At 38.4% G+C, this 22,425-nt stretch overlaps 1 long non-coding RNA gene across 1 annotated transcript; it reads right to left on the reverse strand.

Annotated features, from left to right (window-relative positions):
* Positions 1 to 1,683: 1,683 nt before the first annotated feature.
* Positions 1,684 to 22,350, reverse strand: LOC106488636 (uncharacterized). The gene is made up of 3 exons (XR_001293258.2): positions 22,311 to 22,350; positions 15,724 to 15,792; positions 1,684 to 1,803 (listed from the first exon to the last, which is right to left on the reverse strand). It is a non-coding gene; the product is annotated as an uncharacterized lncRNA (long non-coding RNA).
* Between the last annotated feature and the right edge of the window lie 75 nt (positions 22,351 to 22,425).

A 22,425-nucleotide genomic window follows, 5' to 3' on the forward strand; every position in this document is an offset into this window, starting at 1 on the left:
ATGATCTAACTGAATTCTGTCTTCTGGAAGAAAGTTCTTGCCACAATCTGTCATGGCACTATAGCTCTATTCTATCTGAATATATACATTGTTCAAAAGCACTTATCTGCAAAAGGGAGCTTAGACTTTTGAAGTCAGTATATCTCTTTAAAATGAATCAAATTCCATTGAGTTTACTGCTTTTCCATAAGCAAGCAGTATTTAATAAGTACTAAATAGGTAACTTAAGTATTAAATACATCCTTTTCATTTTGAAATCAAATTATAAACAAACCTGAAGATTGTGACAAATAAAGAGTTTAGGAAGAGTGACTTGCCTTCAAGCTAGTCAACAACCTGTAGTACTATATTAAAATAAAGCTTCTTTTCAGATTGCATTTATTCCCATTAGTTCAGTTATTCTAATCTACTTTATGCATAGACTTTCTGGTAAATGGAGGCATTCATTTTGTCTAAAGATAGGTTTTTAAAAAGCAAAGACTCCCCTACTTTCCTATTTTGTCTGTAGTTGATAGTGTAAAGAACCTTTAGAGAATCAGAGCATTTAGCTCAAAGGCTTCTAAACTTGGTGTGAATAGTTTCCCTAAAGCTTCTGGTAACTATGCATTTAAAAAAAACCCAAAAAACTCATCTTTGACAATTTCAGTTTTACAAAAAGAAGCTTTAATTTACTGCTTTCCCTTTTCCTATGACAACCTGGATACCTGCAGGTACAAAACATCTTCAGTTAGGCCTAAGCTAGTCTCCTCCTGAAGGCAAAGCAGATCTCCTGAAGCAGCTATTTGGCTGATGTTTTGGAGAAATGGAGAGCTCATTTTCACTGTTGTGCTGGCAGCTATTCTGTAGTCTTTTGTGCTATGTACTCTAGGGGGAAACCCCCAAAACTATCCATTTAGAACTATTAGATTCTTGACTTAGGACCTGCCAAAGGATACATTGATGAGGCACAGGTTTAATGCCTAAAGCTGGGAGTTACTGAAATTATTATTTTGGTAGGAAGCTCTAGGGCTCGCTTTCTGGGGAGCACTACTTTTAAAAATGGGAAGGTACATCTGTAGTCACTGGCCACGTTGAAGCTCTAGGTGTTGGGAAGGTTAAACCTAGTGTATCGGGCCTCAGTATGCTTTCTGATCAATAAAACAATCTAATTCATTGACGGCCATCATCTAAAAACCACTACTTAAAAAACAAAACAAAACAGTATTTTGAATTAAAAAAAATACCCTGGAACATGTACTTCTCTGTAGCAATACAATTTCCAATGAGATAGTCATTCGTGGTGTTCCCCCACCACCACCATATGAACTAGACCTTCTTTTAACAAAACACACCTAGCACAGATATCTAAAGCTTAGCCCTCCTCTCCCTTTCTCCTCTTCCACCTTCCAGTGTGTCAAGGACTAGGCTAAGCAATCACTAAAGGACAGATGCTGCAAGAGGTGCAATTATGGAATTGTCTCCATTATGATCTCCTGCTCTGCTTTCTACTTTGAGATCTCACCCAGTATCAGCACACTGGAAAATATCTGTGCAATATGGCTGTTGCTATCTCCAGTGAAGGATCATTAATGTGCTCCTTTAACTTTTTAACTGGTGAGCAGGCTTCAAGTGATGTACAAAATGAAATTTTAGACTAAATTTTTCACCGAAGTAACTTATCAAAACTCTTACCTAGTTGAGCCCATGAAGTTTGTTCTTACCCCTGTGCTTGCTTATAGGGAAGCACCTTGGTATGTAGACAAGGTTCCAGCTGTACACATAACAGGACTTCGGTCATATTTGTAGATGTACAGGTGCTGAAAACTAGGACAACAGTTTAAATTTAAAGTTTTAATTAAAGCCTTAGGCAGGAATCTTCAGAAGCATTATGCCTTACAGCCGATTTGTCATATATTTGAAGACCCACTCCTAGTAAAAAGTCCTAAGGTGCAAGGCTTTGAGAGTATGCATAGAAGGCTTATGAGGACTTCATATGGAAAATGCACACAAAGGTAAGGTATCTATATCATACACTCGAATAGGCTGTGGCCAAAGTCTGTGGTATTAAAGCATCAATTCTGAGATATAAATGAAATTTTTGGTTTAGTGTGTCACTTGTAAATTGTCCTGCTCTCTTTTATTCTCCTCTTCCCCCTCCTATTCCACTCTTTTACCTTTAAAATGAGCAAAGGAACAGTGACTATAGAACTTAACAATTGTGAACTTAAAATGTAGTTTTGGTTGCAATGCACTCCCTTTAGAGGCACTAAGGGCATTTTGGGTGACACTATTGCAGTCCATTACCCAGTCTCTTTTTCGAGTAACATTTCAGTTGCATACAATTCACTTGACTTGACATTTTAGGAAGCTGACTTATGACTTTTTTTGTAGAAGAACATACACAGTCCTTTCCTGTCTGCTTCCATAGTTCTAAAAACAGTGTTTTTAGTGGAAAGACTTTGTCTCCTTTACTTTAGCATATATCACTTAGATTGAAAGGTAGAAGAGCACATGCAGGAAAAACTTGACTGTTTTAGAACTTAAAATATAACTGCAACATGTAGCAGAAGTGGTTACAGATACTTGTACACTAGTAAGACAGTACGTGTGTAGTTCACTCCAAGCTATGACACTAGGTACCTCAATTTCCACTGCAGTTCTCAGAGCCAGGAGAGTGATTCAGCTGCCCTGCCACTAAGTGTCTGGTTTGAACTGAACTGCCATAGAGGCTTTTACAGCTAATTGTCTAAGGGTGGCATTTGGTTGCCTAAACACAGGTCTCTGGAGTCATTTTAAGCACTCTGAAAGAACTGCTATTCTAAAACAGTGCAATTCTTCCCTATGCCCAGTGCCATCTGGGCATCTGAAGTAGCCCTGCTTGTTATTCAATGCCCACCCATGTGGCTGCACAATCTGGAGCTGAATCCTACTCTATCTAGAAGTTACAATCTCAGTACATTACTGCATAAGCCAATATCAAGCTGTAAAATAGTGGTAAGTGGAGAGAATTTGGAGATACTATTAAGTAGCTATGCAGGTGTTTGGTACCTGTCAAGCATGAAAGAACAACATGAAGGAAAGCAAAAAGGTGTATGTTGGTTAATCTCCCTTGTCAACTTGAAAAGTCTGCAACAACATGGCAGATAACTTCTCATTCTTTTCATCCTATTCCTCTATATCAGCACTGAAAAACTTTAGGAGGGAAAAAAAAAAAAAACTTGATGGGGGGAAAAGGAAGTTCATAATGATAACATGGATATGGATTAACTAGGGGAAAAGAAGATGATGAGGTATCCAGTTCTGAATTTGTATTACAGATTAGCAAAAGAAAGTTAGCAAAAGGACAACTTCAAGGGATTAGCATAAAAAGTTTGCTGGGTAATTCCTAAACAATAATTGTATTGCATCTTAAACTTCCTTTCCTTATTCCGTCTTTCAAGAAAAACTTAGTTGAACCTTTAGACCTAGACAAAGCATTCCAGAGACCATTTTGTGTAGAGGTGTAAAAGCAGTTGTTGTGGCTTATAATTAGTAAGGGAAGTAACACTTCTATTTTGGCTTTACTTTGAGGATGCAGAGGCTTTGTATTTACCTTGTAATGCTCCTCATGATTCTCTACCAGATACTAGTTAGTTTGGCTCAGAACTTAAAGTTTATTTAAAGAAATTTTCTTTAAGAGCAAGTTTAAATATAGAGCATTTAAATAAAGAGTTTAAACTTCTGAAGTGTTACCCTCAGCCTTTGCTTATGTCTGCATTTCAACAGTAATTTAATCTCTTAAAACTTATTATTTCCTAAGTATGTATATTTCATTTGACTACTATTGCTTATTAATTTTACCCATTTAAAAAAAATATGGCAAAGCTAGTCCAGTTAAATGATATTAAGCAAATATAGAGTGACTGGCAAATCAAAGGACAAGAATGGAGGTCCACAAATTTGGGATCTGGTAGTGACTGTCAGTTTGGAAGATAAGTGTTCACTAATTGTGTTTTCACCATCTTTGGCAGTCAGCAGAATAGTAAGTAAGTGAAGTGCTTAGACCTGCCATGATCTCCTTGGTTCAGCAATGGATTGGATAAAAGACACCTTTCCCCCTTCAGCCCCTTCCTTTCCCCTGTCTCCCTTCCATCCCCCCCAAAAAGCATTAAACACTTCCCCTAAGTGTAATTTGCCACAACTGTTTACTCCTACCCATTGGGTATGTGTAAAGAAGACTGAGCGACTCTTCTCAGTGTTGCCCAGTGAACAGACAAGAGGCAATGGGCACAAACTGAAACACAAGAAATTCCATTTAAACATAAGAAAAAGTTTTTGTACTGTGAAGGTGGTCAAACTCTGGAACAGGTTGCCCAGAGAGGTTGTGAAGTCTCCATCCTTGAAGATATTCAAAACCTGACAAGATACAGTCTTGGGCAATTTGCTATGGTTGAACCCTGTTTGGAGTAGGGGTATTTGTCTAGATGGTCTCCAGACGTCCCTGCCAACCTCTATCATTGTGTGATTCTGTGAAATCCTTAAGCAAAGGAAGAGAGGCGTGACTCTATAGGCTTTCTCTGTTAGCCTCACGGATGCTATTTGGACATGGAAATGGAACTCAACAAGCAAATTATCACTGATCAAATGATCATTTTGAGCCAAATGATCAAATGAATGATTAAATTTGAGCAAAAACAAGAAAGGAACTGCCGTTTGTCCTTCTGTTGTCTTAAACTGACCTGACCAATGGGCTGACGATATTTTCCTGCTATAACACTTACAGTGATAGCAGAGCTCTGATCTGTTACAGTAAGCCTTTTTGAAGGATGGCTGATGGGGGCAGCATGTGTGTGTCAAGAATGAATGTCTTAAAAAGGCACCAATGTTAGTTATGCTCTGTAAGGACATGATAGGCCTTTTGAATGTTGATACACATACTATTGTTTTTTCTAATGGAAGAAGGCTGTCCTTGTAGTTTGAACAACTTTTCCTGTTCAAACCTAGTTCTTTTCATACCACTTGTCAAAAGAGTTTCTCCCATCAGTTGCTCCAGATGACAGTACTGGAAGATTATACCATTTTAAAAGTATTTCCAAAATGATATCATTAAGCATAATCAACTATACTTTGCTTCATGTTTTTCATCTAAAATGCCACAACTATAAGGCTTTAAGTTATTGCATGCAAGATGCTATTCTGTTAACTTGTTAGGTATCCTAGAAGACTTTTTACAGTAGAGGAATTCAGATGGTCTAAAATGTCTCTAGTGGCTTTGATCTTTTTTGTAAAAATGGTCATTGAAGAAAACTTGCAGTGCCTATTTCCCTGCAGAAGCATCTTTTAGTAAAGTTTTTTGTTTGTTTTTTGGTGTTTTTACTAGCAACTCTTTCTCCTCTCACCTTTGTATTATTTGAAAATGGAATAAAAAGAAATAATGCTTGTCCTATGACTAATGTAGGTAAGCTTGAAGCTTGACCAAGACATGAAGCTTGTCTTGGTGCAAATAATGTTACTCAAGTGTTTCTACTGTTCTTAAAACTGCTCTCTAGTGATTTGAACTTAGGCTAAAGTCTAATCTTGAAGTCAGATATGGTCAGGAATTAAGTTACTGGTCATGAATGAGAAGCTTCCTGTAGGATGCAAGTAACTTTGCTTTTGTTCTCCCCCCCCCCCCTTTTTTTATTTCCTTTTCTTTTCTCCTCCCAGTGAAGCTTAGCAAAGGTCAATGAGCTTTTCTCATCTCCAGTCATCTATGTCAGGTTGCCCAGGATTGTGTCTAGATGGATTTTGAATATCTCCAAGGATGCAGACTCCACAACCTCTCTGGGCAACCTCCTTCAGTGCTCCGTCACCTTCATAGTAAAACAACTTTTTCTTTTATAAAGATGGAACTTCCCATGTTTCAATTTGTGTCTTTTGCCTCTCTCTTATCCTGTCACTGGGAACCACTGCAAAGAGTCTGGCACTGTTGTCTTTATACCCTCCCTCCAGATATTTATATGCATTGATAAAATCCCCCCCACCCCACAACCTTCTCTCCTTATAGGAGAGATGCTCCAGTCCCTTGGTCATCATAGTAGCCCTTTGCTTGACTTGCTCCAGTAGCTCCTTATCTCTCTTGCACTCCAGGTGTGGCCTCACCAGGGCTGAGTAGAGGGGAAGGATCACCCCTCTTGACCTGCTGGCAGTGCTCTGCCTAATGCAGCCCAGGATGCTGTTAATCTTCGTGGCTGTGAGGGTGCAATGCTGGCTCATGGTCAACTTGGTAGCCCTTGCTGAGGGTGCACTCTGTCCCTTAGTCATTGATGACTAAATTGAACAAGATTGAATGCAGAGCAAGACTGACCCCTGGGGGATACTGCTAGCTACAGGCCTCCAACTAGACTTTGCACCACTGATCACAAGCCTCTGAGCTCTGCCCCTCAACTAGTTTTCAGTCCACCTCACTGTCTGTTCATCTAGTCTATAGTGCATCAGCTTGTCTATGAGGGTGTTATGGGAGACAATGTCAAAAGCCTTACTGAAGCCAAGGTAGACTACAGTTTTAACTGATCCAAACAGAGAACACTTATTAAAAATATTTTCAATAATAATAGAAGCCAATAATTTAAATGGAATTGAGAAGCTGCCTTTTCTCTTTACCATAGTTTATGAAGTGGTTATCTAATTGAGGGAAATATCAGTTAAACTGAATGAAGTATCCGTTCCACTGTTTGTTAAATAGAAATACCCCCTCTTTTGCCTCATTATGGGAATACTTTGTCACACTTGGAGAGTTTAGTGTTATATCGGGTTTGGTTTCTTTTTACCGATTCTCAGATAATGGCATATAAAATTTTAAATTAATGCAGTTTGCAGATAGTGTTATGCTAATGTAGGAAGCCTGATGCTCTAAAGCTGCCATTTGAGTCTTAAAACAGCTGTAACAGAAAAAACATCTGTCAAATCTTCAAAGTGCAAGATGTATGGTAAAACTAGCTGGCTGGCTGACCAAATATTAAAGTAACGTAAGATGATTCAAATAGAAATTTGGCATTCTAGCTATTGAAAAAAATAACTATCTGCAAAACAAGCTGTCATAGCAATGTGTTATTTATAAAAATCTTTTGCAACTAAAAAAGATTCAAAATAAGTATGCACAGAAGATGTGGGAGGAGTGCCCATAACACTAAATCTTTAATATGCTGTGTTCTGGCTCTGTACCTATCTGGATGCCGTCTGACTTAATGGTGCAGAAATACTTTAATTTTCTTCTGTACTGCCAGCATAATGCTAGGTATTTCATTTCAAAGGCATTAGTGTTTCAATAAAGGATGAAGTAAATTCTACAGCAAGAGGTTAAGAGATGTTGACGTGCCATTTTTAAAGAGCTTGGGATAGCAGTGGTTGCCAAGCATAGTCTAGACACGTCAATACCTGAACACAATTATATTAGAGCTTTAGCTCTCATTAACTTTACTTTTCTCTTCAAAAGGACTACAAGCAGTCCAAGTCTGAATATCAATTAAATGATCATGCCAGACTGATACTAATCACATGATCACCAGCTTTTTATGTGCTTGAATCAGCAAGTGCTACAGGCTTTTTGATCATTGGATAAGAATCATGAGCTGATAAAGTTCCACTTGTGAATGTAATACTGTTTTGCATCAACTTCCTTCATTGCTATCCCTAAAGGCAATCAGCAAAGGTGATAGACCCCTCTGTTTTCCAAAGACATGCTTGATCTCCAATATTTTCAAAAACTAGAGCACTGAAACATACCCCTTTATGCTATCATAAGCTCAGTTTCAAACACTGCTTAGTCAGTTAAACAGTTAAGCCACAGAAAGTATTTCTAAACTGACTACAGCTGGGATATTGCCAAATACAAGACAAATGCTCTTGTGGCTTCCCTGCCTTGCTTCAGCATTGCAAAGCTTGATGCTTGTACTGTAACTTAAAAGTTGGGCCTCTGAGGAAACTTTACTGAGAAATGCATTCTACTATTGACTGCCCTAATACAACTATATAGCACAAAAGCTTTACTTTTGGGAAGAAGAGTAAAGTTATTCAGTAAAATGGTTTAGCCATTTCCAAGAATGAAATGGTAAAGGGAAGTGTTATCTTTCTTGTAACACTTGTCACTTTGCTGTTATTCTGCCATCTCCAAACTTTAGAAAGAGTTTTGACAGTTGTCAAGGAGGCTGTCTTGGTGGCATGGATCACTTTTGCTAACCCAGTGGAAAACATGGACAAGTTGCAACCTGTTAAATATCCATATATTCAGCATTGTCAGTTGTCCAGCAAAATTTGCTGAAACTTCTACCTGTTCTGAACAAGCTGCTCTGAGCAAGGTCCAGTTGCAGGGGCCAGCCTGGTTGAAACAGATCCTTTCACACTGCAGTGTTCTTAACCCATGAAATTGGTTCAGGTTACCTCCTCTGCTCCTCTTCTTCCTACAGTGTCCTGTCAGTTGTGCCAGTTCAACTGTTTCTGTGACAGCAGGGTGAACCACACTGGAACCAATTCTGGTTAAACCTCTGCTGCCTAAGCTAGCATCGCTACCATTAGAAATATTTGTCAGATGCTATCAGGTACACAGGCTGCTCTCTGGACAGCAAAACTTGAGGAGAAAGGTTCTCCCCTCTGTGGCACCTAATACCTCAGTGACCTAGAGATGGAAGAAACAAGAGCTAACACACTGTGGGCAAAAGAAGTTGAATGGGAGGTGAAAGGGGAGGGTGGGAAGAAAAGCATGAGCAGAAAGGAGGCTGGTTGAAAGCTTCAGGGGAAGCAAAATGGAAAACTGATGGTGTATACTTACATAGACAGGGTAGGATTGAGAGGAGCAAAAGGAATGAAGATACAAGTTGAAAGGTGTGTAACTAGTAGAACAGTCCTCCAGCTGTAGGCACTAAACTTAAGAGTGCTACAAACTCTGCCCCTCTATCACTACATATCTTTGCTTGAGCATCTGTTATCTTCTCCACTTTTTGTGCTCATTTACAGAAGAGAACCTACTGGGGTCTGTGCTGTGAATCTGAATGCTTAAATTTGACAACCGAAGTGGATGGTGGTATGATATCACATAAATGATGATGGGTTGTCAAGAGTTTAAGAGACTAGAACACCAAATGTTCTAAGTAAACAGATGTGAAAAACTTTATCCAAAACTTTTTATTTAAAATACCAAAATTAAGTGTGGCTAACTTTGGAAGGGCTAGACCTAAAACTAGCATGTAACAGTAAAATGTGCCTATGTGCAAATGTTCACATGCTTTTGATAAAGACATAAGTTTCATGATTGCATGCAGAAATAAGGAAAAAACTCCTCTTTGAAACAGAGGGGATGAATAAGGACCATTTGTTGAAGGAACCTGTTGTAGCAAGCACACAGGACACTTTTCTAACAACAGCTAGAAAATTCACCCTGTTCTTTAGGTGCCAGCACAAGCTGTTTATATCACCAGTAAGCTTTCTTCTTCAAAGAAAAGTCTAGTTAGTGATGGGTTCTCTTAAATTAGGGTGAAAAAAGCCAGCAAACTTAATTTCTGAAGGTTAAGACTTAGTGTAAAAAATTTGAGTAGTGCACAAAGCAAATCAGGTGTTTGGGTCTCTAACAGGCCACTTGTGATTACTTAGCATACATTTAATGCTTTGTCTACATCAAAGATATTGTGCTGTGTAGGTGGTAGCCTTATACTATACTACACTAAAGTAAAACCAGATGAAGAGCTCCTAGACCTAAATCATTATTGTAGCAGCCAACTGCAATGAGGTGGTTCAGAACTTATCTGTCCAAAAAATTGACTGTGCCAGTTTTCAATTGGGCAGAAATCATCAGAGCGCAATTCCTGTGCAATTCCTGCCACTTTATCTGCAAAAGCTGTTTTGCCCAGATATCCATCCTAACTTTGAGAGAAGAGAGCCACTTGACTTTTGCTTTCTTTTCTACAGTGCTCAAGGATTATGATGACTTTTAATGTGCTGCATATCTTGTCCACTGTGAGGCCCTATCAGCTCTCCTCACAGCTTGGACCAGTCTCCATAGTACCTGTATGCTAAACACCACTGGAAAACACACTGGCTCTGGATAGAGATTCTGGATATGTTATGTCCACACACAGCAGCCCTATGATTAGAAGTGTGCAAAATGATAAAAACAAATAACGGACAATTTTATGATATGAGAGAATGCTACAAGGAGTCTGAGTAGTGTCTTCTCAAAAATTTGTTTTAATTTACAGAAGAGCAAAGAAAACTAGGGGTATTTTTGTGTTTCTGTTTTCTCTGTTGTCAAATTTAAGTATTCCACAGCACAGACCCCAGTAGGTTCTCTTCTGTAAATGAGAGCAAGAAGTGGAGAAGGAGAACATGGTACCTTTCACTCCTAAATTCTCACCACTGTAAAATACATGGGTTGTTAAGTGATTCAGAAGTCTGCCCTACTGAAAGAAAAAGTCATAATGCTGAGATCAGCATAAAATTTCTTGCCTAACTAGTGCCCCTCTAAGAAATCTTAAAGCATGCTGATCTAATTCCAGCTAGGCATGTATGTGGCCTTCCTGCAGGAGAAGGGGAATTTTAAACAAAACAAAAAAGATGTAGGGGGGAACAGCTGCAGCTTGGACTTTCTGCCCCAGAGTAATCCACTATACTAACATGCCTCATCAGTGGGATGGGTCCCACTAATTAAATACATCACTTCGCAAGCAGCACTTGACAAGAAACTACTATACTGCTCACTCCTTGAATCAGATTACTGTCTAGCTGTCTCATTTATGGTGGCAGCTCTTTTGTATTTGATGCATGCATGCAAACAGAACAATGTATTTGATTATAAAATGTCTGTATATCTGAAGTTCCACAGTACTCCTTTTCATCTTTGTGTGCATCAGCTGTGCAAGTCTCATTATCTACTTGTGGGTTTGCCAACTGACATGCTGGAAAACTTTTCCTGTCCAAGCATCCAGTGCTGCAACAGCAAAAAAAAGTATATATGCAGTCTTCCCTTCTCCAGGCAAAGAGGTCCTTTCCCTGTTCTGAGATAGCAATGATGCATGATGTAACAGTCAGCATTTAGGCTTGTGGATGAAGTGGCAAAAATATAGTTTGTAAGGCTTTCTACCTCTCCTGTGACCCAGTCTTCTCTGTAACAGTCCTGAAACTGAAGCAGTTGGTACTGCTGGTCACAAACACCTGTCCTCACCTTACTTCTGTCCCTCTGGAAACTAACCCAAGGGAAGAGTGGAACCAGGTTCTCCAAGTTCTTATAACTCTACTAAAAAGTATCATTGCCTGTCTAGTTCAGCCCTGAACAATGGACATTTCTAATTCAGTGCCTGAGCCACCTCTGGATCTGTCATGAGATGCTGAGTTAAGGATCCTATTTAGAGGATGAGTAGTAAGCACGGGTAGTGTGGAGCTGGGAGAATGGTATTGTAATGTTGCTAAACAAATGCATATAGCACAGGCATGTGCTATGCACTTAAAGTCTATGATGGAGCAGACTCTGACCTTCATCAAGAATTTGGCAGAAAGAACTAAAGCCACAGATATAACATGCAACGTGCACCAAGATGTGCAGCTGGAGACTGTCCCTACTCCACTCCATGTGTTTTCCTGACTGTTCCCTTCTCCATCTCTCTGGCTACCACATACTGCCCCTCCTTTGCCTCTATACAGAGAGAACTTGTTGAGCCGCAAATCATAGTATAGGACCCAGAAGGAGATCAGCTGGGCCACTGTCCTCCCCTTGTCATTTTTGCAACTACACACTCCCTTCTTCCACTTGTAGTTGCAGATGTTTAGGCACCTTTAGGTTCTTTGGCTGTCCAATAATAGCAGCATATTTTTTCTTACTTGTTTCTATAATTACATTAGTTATCGTTTCTCTTCTTGTACTTTGTACTTGGCAGTTCTGTTTATTGATTTTAAGCACTTTAGATTTTTGTTACATTTCTACATGCTTTTACTGCTTAATCATATTTGGTATATTCATATGTATTTTTCCCTAGTCCTGCTTCAGTAAGTGCAGACAGGTAAGCTTATGAAGGATGGGGAGTTAGGTTATTTGCATTTTCTCTTCCCACCAGCAGCAGAAAGAATAACTATGAGTTAGTAAAACTGACACTGAGTGCACCATAATAGGTTATACATATTTAATAATTTAACCAAAGCCTCCCTCACAACATGAGCCCTGCCACAACTGGTTAAACCAAATGGAACAAGAAGGGATACAACATGCTATACTCTGCTCTATTCAGTTCTCATAAACAGACAGGACCCAGCTGGTCTGATCAGAAGCTTGAGCCTTGTGGTTGTCTGAAAGGAAGACACGTCCAAACATGCATTCTGCAATGTGCAGCAGCTACTGAAGCAATAACTAAAGACTCCCTGGTGATAAGTCAGGTTGTCAGTGAAATAATCTTTCTCACAGTGCAAGAGAAGAAAAAGCAAGTTTGGTGAGCAGAAAAGGTACTATAGCTCTCACCCAAGCTGCATCTTATCTTCAGCATGAGTTGAACTGCAAAACACTGGCATTACACACCCTCTTAAACCAGCCAATGTTGGGGGCAGCAAAGCAACCCATGGCCTGGAGCCTGGCACCACAAAAGATCATCTTGCTGATGGGCTTGGCTGCAACTCACTAGAATGCATATCACATGGGACTGTTTGGAAGCTCACGCATGTAAAGCCATCTAGGATCTTTTGCATGTCTATCATACAGAGGTGGCATGTGACAAACACCATCCTTATCGCTGATATAACCTATCTAACTGATTGTTGTCTTCTGCACTCTGCTCTTCTGCCAGTCAGTCAGGTTAATGGAAGCTTAATGTCACCAGCTTTCTGAAAACCATTGCATACCTCTTCTCCATGGTCAAGGGGACTTGCATGTTCATCTGCTATTATAAGAAGCAAGGGGAAGTCTGGCACATATCTCCATTCACAGAATGAATGAATTATGTATATTGTAAGGTACCTCCAAAAGTCATCTAATTCAACCCTGCTTAAAGGGCATCCAGTTAGACCAGGTTGCTCATGAACTAGTTCAGTCAAGTTTCAAATATCTCCAAAGATTCCACAACCTCTTTGGGCAAACTGTTTGACCAACTTCTTGGTAAAAAACTTTTTTCCTTGTATCTAGTTGGAATTTCCCATGTTCCAGTTTGCGCCTGTTGCCTCTCATCCTATCACAGTGGACCTCTGAGAACTGTTTGGCTCTACCTTCTCTATACTCTACTACTAGTTATGTAAGATCTTCCCTTAGCGTCCTCTTATTAAGGCTGAAAGAATCCAGTTCTCTCAGCCTCTCCTCACACACTATGTACTCCAGTCCCTGAATCATCTCAGCCCTGCACTGGTCTCACTCTAGCTGACAATATCTTTCTTGTCTCTCCTTTTGGGGAGACCAAAACTGGACACAGTACTCCAGATGTGGTCTCACAAGTGCTACACAGAAAGGAAAAATCACTTCCCTTGACCTTAGCCAGTCAGCCCTCAGCATATACTGTTGCATGAGGTTATTCCAGCCTTGATGCACTTGGCTTTACTGAACTTCATGAGGTTCCTATCAGCCCATTTTTCCAGCCTGTTGAGGTTCTTATGAATAGCAGTCCTGCCTGCCAGCAGATCAACTGCTCTTCCAAATTTGATATTGTCTGCAAATGTGCAGAGAGCACACTTTATCCCATCATCCAGGTCATTAATACAGATGTTAAACAGTACTTTCACAGTATCAATCCTTGAGAGATGCCACTGGAAACTCATTGTCAGATGGACAGGTGGACATAAGGATTAACAATCATCCTACAGCTAGCCTGGTAATCCAGCCAATTTTCCATGTAATTATCATCCACCTAGCCAATCCATGTCTCACTAATTTGGCTATTTATATATGTGTGTATATATATATAAATATGTGTGTACATATATATAAAAACAAACTATAGGAGACCATGTCATAGGCCTTGCTGAAGTCAAGGTATACATCATCCACTGTTTTCCCCTGATCTATACAGCCACTCATCTCATCATAGAAAGCAATCAAGTTAGTCAGGTATGATTTGCCCTTGTTAAATCCATGATGGCTGTTCTCAGTCACTGTCTTGTCCTTCATGCATTTCGAAATGGCTTTGAGGAGGATTTGCTCTACAACCTTGCCAGGAACTGAGGTGAGGCTCACCAGTCCATAATACCCCAGATCCTCCTTTTTGCTCTTGTGAAGTTGGGTGTGGCATTTGCTTTTTTCTAGTCATCAGGAATGTCCCTGGATCACCATGATATTTCAAAAATGATAGAGTGCAGCCTTGCAATGGTATCAGCCAGCTCCCTCAGTGCCCTCTTGATATATCTTGTCTGGTCCCATGGACTTGTATATATTCAATTGGTTTAAGTGCTCTCTAACTGTATCTTCCTCTACTGGGAACAATGTTTCATCCCTCAAACTGTGCTAGTCAACTCAGGGAACTGGGAGGTTGAAGCACAAACCTTATAATTGAAAACAGACAAAAGCATGAAGTACCTAACCTCTTCCACGTCCTTTATCAGTAGGTCCCCGGCCCCACTGAGTGGTGGGCCCACACTTTCCATAGCCTTCCTTTTGCTGCCAAGGTACTTTAAGAAATTCTTGTTGCTCTTCACATCCCTCTTTAGTTTCAACTCCAGCTGAGCTTTGGCTTTCCTAAATCCATCACTGTGTACTCAGGGGATTACATTAAGACTGCCTTCCTCCTCCTGAAGCTCTACATCCAATCTTGGTCTTCCTATGTTTGCCTCACTGACTTTTACCTCCAGCCACTGCTCCTTGTATACTCAGGCAGTGTGCAGGATGGAAAATACAGCCAAAGATGAGGCCATCAGTACGACTTACCTAAGTAACAATCCAGGCATGTAATACCACTGGCAGATATGACCAAGAAAGAGCACTTTGAAGCTACTGGTGTTGCTTGGAAATTTGTATAGCTGAAGAAGAATCATCTAAAGAAGATCTGTTCCACCCTGGCTGCCTGTGTATGAGGCTACAAACAAATCCAGTGAGACGCAGCAGTGCCATACTCCAGTGCAGCTTCTGGCAAAATGGTAGAAAGCAGAACTACCACATACCTATCTAAAGACATTCCATAATGCAACAGGCCTGCATCTAGCAATCCAAATGGAAGGTAAGCTGGAGGAAAAAGATGTGAGGCAATATGAAATTTCACACAGTAATACTTCTAAGGCTTTTATCTGCACGGAGTTGCTATTTAAGTGCCTAAGTTAAGACTGCACAGCAGCTGTACACTGGAGCATGCAATGGGGGCTCAGTCCTGAATGCCCAGAACAAGCACATGGCTGCAACCCATGACGGTTCCCTTCTGGTGCATATGTCCAAACTGGAGAAGAGAGGGAAACACACCAAAACTGAACCATGTACTCAAGCAGGGTAACTCACAAGCACTCCTGAAGCTGATTTAAGCATACCCATTGAAGCATAAATCCAAGTGGCTTCAAGCTATAAATTCTGATTAATAAAGAAGTAAGACCCATTTCAAACACTTCAGCCTTCTGTTTTGTTGAAATACATATCCATTTTTTCTGTAATATGCACATCTGGTAATTTTTCACTCAAGCCCACTAATTCCCCAAAGCCTCAAAGTAACACCTACACATCCCTTCCTGTTTCAGAGCTATCAAGTTTTATTCCTCAGTTCAGAATAAAAAACATGCTTGTCTTCAGTCTCCATCTGCATATCATCAACCAGCCTCACTGTTATGCTCTGGATTATTACACTACCTTACCTCTCCTTTAAGATCTGAACACGTTTCATTCGCTTCCTCGTGTTTCTGTCTCACATGATGTTTGTCAATCTACATACAAAAGAAAAAGGTTGGGTATTTTGTGAATGTTTCTAACAGCTTTTTGGATTCCTGAAGTATACTAATCAATCACAATTGGAGGTGAAAACAGATGCATTTCTACATTTTCTAGTTAAATCTAATGCATATATATATTTCCATTTGGAGAGCTGAGTCAAAATCTCCAGTTTTAATGGTTCAAAATCTCACTTTCCAGTTTTAGTATACTCTGGTTTAAAACATGAACTTATAAAATACCTGCTAATATAAATTTTGCTATGTCCAAGTACCAAGTGTCTCAACACCCAAATAGCCTTCCTGCCACCTTTTATTCATAAATTTATTAAGATAGAATTTGATTTCACAAAATTTGGACTTCAAGAAAAGCTTCAATTTTTCTAAAATTGAACAAGTGATCTCAGATATCAAGAAGTCATTTTTCTAGGGTTTTTTTTATTTTAATTTCTCTTGTTCCTGCTTATTCCATTTCCTACTCTATTCCCCTTATTAGTTTCTTTAGGTATAGGGTTGCTTTGCAAAACATAAATAAGTGGATACTTCATCAAGCTTTGTATTTCCAAATAACACTTCTATGAAGTGCAGTGACCCCCTTTTCATTTTCACTGATTCAGTCTTACAGTTAATATCCACATTATACTAGATGATGCTATTGTTTAATTGTACTAAATGGAGATATTCTACCAATGCCATTCTATGGCATCTGCTGAAGCATGAATAAATTTAGACTAACCTTTGCTGCATTGTCCTAAATTCTTCCAAACTTGTTCTAAACTTCATAAACCTAGTAAGGCACATAAAAACTCCTGATTTTAAGCACGCCTTACCACAGACCTTGCTAAAAACCTTGCTACAGTAACTTGATTCCAACACATGTAATTTTAAAATATACAATACCTTAAAAAAATGGCATACAATAGCAAACCGACATCATTATCACACATCAATTTAGAAAACAACTGCTTTACTTATTATTAGAAAAGCTAGATGCAAGCACACAAATAAAAAAACTATTTACCAACATACCCATGGTCCTGGCAACACAACAGCCATTACTGATATTGACTATTCATTAAAACATTAAAAGAAAAAAAAAGAGAGAGAAAGAAGTTCTTTAAATTTAGAATTGCATATGGGTGTGCAGCCAGGTAGTGATGTCACTGCTACAAAACATCATATTAAATCCCAGGAAATTTCATTAGTCAGATGAATCCCAACACCAGAAAATAATCAATGGTGACAAGTGTTCTCACAGATTCAAATAATGCATATATATTAAACAAACTGTTAAACAGTTATAATCTGGCATTGAAGATAACACTCATATAGGTTTACATGCAACTCACTGCATGTTACAATTGCATATTACTATATGAGACATTTTTACTGTGCCGTTTGGGTAATTAGGGAGAAATACTTCGGAATTTAATTCCTGAAGTCATTAGAAAGATACATATCTTTTGCACAAAAGCAGCTAATTAAACACAAAAAAAATCTTTTTGGATAACACCCATTTTTAAACAAACTCTAATGATTTTAAGACAAGTTCTCTGGCAGAGTAACTGTCACTGTCAGCTTCTAATTTAGATCATTATTTGGCTTACAGTATAACTTTTAAATTATGCAGTTTTCCTTTCCACATGCTTCCCTTGATGCACTTTAAGGTTTCTTATTTATCCTTCAATAGAAATACAATCTACATACAAAACAAGGAAAAATCTCATACATCTATCAGCTTCAAGCTCACCTTCCAACATTAAAAACTATTTTTAGATTTCTGTATTTCTTTACCATGCTTAAGCAACTCCCTATTACATTTCCTTGCTTTCTCAGCACATTTAAAGAATCAATGACTTCTGTATTAAGTCATTTGAAGGCATTAGACTCTGAATGTAAATTTGTTGCCAGTTTCCATGAATCAACAAAACCACAAAAACAATTCTTTAAGAAAGAAAAGCTTTTGACGTGTTAACCCAATCCACTCCACATAATTTTAAAACACAATTCTAATTACTACTAATTTCTACTTAGAAAACCGCACTTGGTTTGCATGTAATATCTAAATTGTCTGTTTCCTGAAAAAAGTATCCAACCAGTGTTTTGGCGGAACACAATAGTTATAATTAACACAATTCAACAAGTTGAAAATCCCATGCGTAAAAAGGATTAATGTTGGAAATAACGTATTTGGAACTAGAACAATGAAATAAAAATATAATAGACATTTCAAATATAAAGTATTCCATAACCATCTACTTAAGGCTACCACTTATTTTAGCGAATACAGACCATTTACTAAATTTTATCTGTTTTAACAGAATTTGAGCTACCTCATTAGCACAACTGGAAGTCTTTTTAAACTAGTAATAATTGAATACTAGGTAATTTGTCATGCGTGCCTTGGTTTGATAACAGCCTCATTGGCCTTTTTACTGTGCATTGAATTATGGCATATATTATATGCACTTCACTAATACAAAAATCACAAGTAATCACCTCCTCCCATATCACTACCTTTTTGCAAACACAAGAAACCTGTGACATAAAATTGATGAATCTGATGATGTTTCCTTCTTGCATATAGTATGCAAAAGCCTTCCAGTGTTCCAAGATCTTACATTTCCTGAAGCTGGAGCGTTTGTTTCTCAGCTTTTAGTCTAGTTGACAAACGGTAGGCCAGTAGACTATAATGCATTTTAAAAAGGGCTGCAGCCACCTCCTAGCTGAAAGAGTACCGGCCGAAAACAAATCTAGTATTACCTAGACACTTTTTAGTATCAGTTTATATGCAGTCCTATGACAAAGTTAATAGACTGAACAACAATGCATGGGGCTTAACTATTTTTTGTCTTCCTTGTTGTATTTGTTGAGTGGTAGCACAAACATGAAAAGTCTTCCTGAACTTTCTCTCAATTTATCATACACGTGTTCTGATACTCAAAACACCTAGTAAAACTTACTTTTTCCCACTTATGGGTGACTTAATGAAATTTAGATTTCTTTTAAACTGCTTTAATCCTTAAGTCTATGGAAACAATACAATATAGATATTTTATACCAGATCAAGTAATACAAAAAGAATATACTTAAACCCAAGCTTTCCCATTAAAAACATTTAAGGGTCATCTTCAATAGGTCATCTTTGGAGCAGAATCATTTTTGGAACTCTCCTCAGGGGGCTTTCTTCAAATAACAGATTCTACCATTTTAAAATACATTTTCCTGCTGTCTCTCAATTATGTCCCTTTAGGCTAAAAGTGACATCAAACATACTCAGAATCATCCTTGCATTTCAATCAGTATGTATGAAATCACTATCCTTTTCTTTTCTACATCCTTGCTTCTGTTGGTGAATAGACTTCAAAGGGACTTTAACAACAAAGTTCTTCCAAACCAGCAATACTCCACAAGTGACTTACAGTCTTAACATCTATTTTCACAACTGTTTTAATGTGGCAGGAAAAGACAGAAGCTCTCAAAGGCTGGAAAGATGCCGGGGGCATAAGGGTCTATAACCTTTAACTGAATCTACATATATGTAAAACTACATTCTTCTACTGAATGTAAGTGAATGAATAACCAGCTTCACACTGGCAAAGCGTATGTCACATTTCCCTCTAGTGCCCAAGCTGCATCATCGCCTACTTCTGTTCCCCCATCCCAACAGCCCAAGGGTCAGAGGCCCCTCCTGCAATCTAAACATCTGTGCCCCGATAACACAGCTGCAGCCAATATGCGACAATATAATAAAATAAAGTTTGGGGGGTTGAGTTGTCTTTTAAAAAAGGAAAAGACATTTAAACCTCCACATTAAAGTTGTATTAAAGTTAAAGTCAAGTCCTCACATTAGATAGGACAGAATTTCAGTAGGACTAGTATATTAAAATTGCCCTCTTGTGCACATGATGTTACTTCAGTTATTATGAAATACCATGGGATCAGTGTAATTTATGCCTGCATTGCAACATAAATGCACAAGGGGTACTAAATTTGTCTGTGTCCTTGAATTCTATGCATACTTTAATTATGTCATTTCCTACTATGACCATGCAACCTGCATTAACTTTCAGTACAATCTTGAAGTGTTCCTCCATATAAACAATTTGTTTGGATTGCTGGGTATTAAAATATTACTATTGTTTAGAGCTTGAGGGAAAAAAAAATCTCATTCATAGCAAATTCTCATGTTAGAAAATGAAATTTATAGAAGCTAACATTTCTTGCACATATATTGCTTTAACTCAGTACCTGTGAAAAAAACTTCACAGCTGCTGAAGTAACAGCCCAGTGAAGCATAATGCTTGGAAAATATTTTCTGATGCACCATTTATCTTTGCCATCACAGTGCACAACAACTTGACACAGTAGACGGCACTTGTGTATTACAGAATTATTTTAAACCTTAAAAAGACAATGTCAACTCATAATTGTATTAAATTATTAGAGGTTACAATTATCTTGAAATAATTCTTAAAAAAAAGAAAAATGCCAATGAGGAAAAATAATCACCATGAAAACTATAAAAATTACCTGCCAGCTTTATAACTACAATCCTTATATGTAATTATGTAAGTCCATAGCAAGGGAGCATTCTGCTTCCTGTTCTTATTGGGAGTCTTCAAACTGCTCTCAGGTGAGGATGGGCATCAAGGAGCAGATTATCTTTGTAAATCCTATAATTAGCAAAACAACTTTCCAGCACTCCATAGGAAGAGGGATGCCCCTCTCTTTCTCTCCATAGTCATAGTCCTTCCTCTGCTTTGTGCCTATCACCTGGCACTTTATAGTTCAGGAATTTTATGGGCAACACCCAGAGTAAAGGACAAAGACCTGCATGAAAAGTAACAGCTGTGAAGAAGGCAAAAGGAGAAAGATTGAGCATGGCTGGGAATTGTCATCTCAGCTTGCAACTAAAATTGTATGTGTTTCTGGGGGATACTTTGGGATCCACCGGGTTTTGAGGAACTTCTGGAACACACCTGCACTGTATGATGCACCTCAGAACACAGGTATCTGAAATACAATATCACATACGATATTATACATTTACTGCAGCAAGGAAGGTAATTTCTCTCATTCAAGAGAAATGAAAATGAGAACACAAAATAACCTAGACCATTCAAAGTTTGGTACTAATACTGCATCCCAGAGGTATTGGATCTAAAGCTAACTTGGTTACCTCCCTGCTGAAGGCCATCAGTCACTGTTAATAAACCCAGGAGAAAGAGGATGGTTGGAACAATGGTTGAGAAACAGGTAGAAAACTTCAGTAGTGGTAAGGAGGCCAACTGAATTTAAGTTTTATTAGTCACTACTCCTGCAACATGGTAGACTGTGAAGCATGCAAGTCTTACCATTATCAACTTTTTTTTTTAAATGGTACATTTTTACTTTGCGGTAACTAAAGCATATGAGCTAACACAAAGGGATGGATGAGTGAGCTCAGTGAGGGGGAAAAAAAGCAAAAAATAAAACAACATCCCAAAAACAAATAATGACAGAACTAAGTAAAACTTTAGCTTTACTTAGGTGCAAGTTAAAGTGGTGGACAGGACACACTGACTTATTTAACCTACTTTTATTTTCTGAAGCTGTAAAGATAAATCACCAGTCTGCATAACACCAATGTAAGGAGTGGCCAGAAGATTTTAGTGTAAACCTCTGCATTCTTTTTGTGATAAGCCTGCTTTTTTTAAGCATTTTTTTTAATTATTATATTAAAGCTGTATTTCACGGTTAGGCATAATTGATTTGGAATTGTTCTGCAACTTAAGAAACTTGCACGTTGGCCTAATTACTGACCTGATTCTGTAGATGTGAGTTTAATGTGAGAAGAAGCTCTATAAAATGCAGGCTAGATAAAAAGAGGTAATTGCAGCGTAAGTTACTTCTTCATGGCCACTTGAATACTGAACCTCAGTTTTGCTAACATAGCCCTCCCTTTTGCTAATTTTGCTGCCCCTCTTTTTGCTAATACAGCTATCTAAGCAGTATTTTTTTCCAGTGAGATTGGTTCCCTTATCTAGCTTACCATGAAGCTGCATAAACATTCACAACATTATTAACACCAATTTTTTTTTTTGTTTCTAAGCAAAAAAAAACCCTAGTTGCACTAAAAAAAGGGGGGGGGGGGACTGCCTAAAGACAACTCTGTGATACAAACATGAGTGCTGGCTTGAAAATGTAGAAAGTACCAGGAGGCCAAGAACCAATAGGGAAAAAAGATTATTTAAGGAAATAATAGCACCTAAACTAGCTTAATGCAAAATTACTGCCTGAAGTGTTAAAGCAGCAATTTAGAAGTAACAGCATTCAGGTAATATTATTCAGGTCTTCCAGTTTTTAATATTTTGCCTCCTCCCCAGATAACCTGAAAGAAAAGGTCCTCAAGAAGAGGCAAACAAAAGCACTGGTAAATTTAAAAATGAATCTTATTCTATAAAGAGGTAGAATTATGCATGAAAAACTGACTCATGATAGCTTACTCAGGTGTCTGAACACATTATACTTACCACAGTTACTGTATTCTTTTAGGTAAGATAAACTGTAGACTTCTGTCCAAAAATAATTTCATACATACTGCTCTGCTCCTGGGTTTTAAATTCCTTGAATTAAAATACAGCTCAA

Source organism: Apteryx mantelli, chromosome 1, assembly GCF_036417845.1.
Source record: "Apteryx mantelli isolate bAptMan1 chromosome 1, bAptMan1.hap1, whole genome shotgun sequence".
NCBI lineage: Eukaryota > Metazoa > Chordata > Aves > Apterygiformes > Apterygidae > Apteryx > Apteryx mantelli.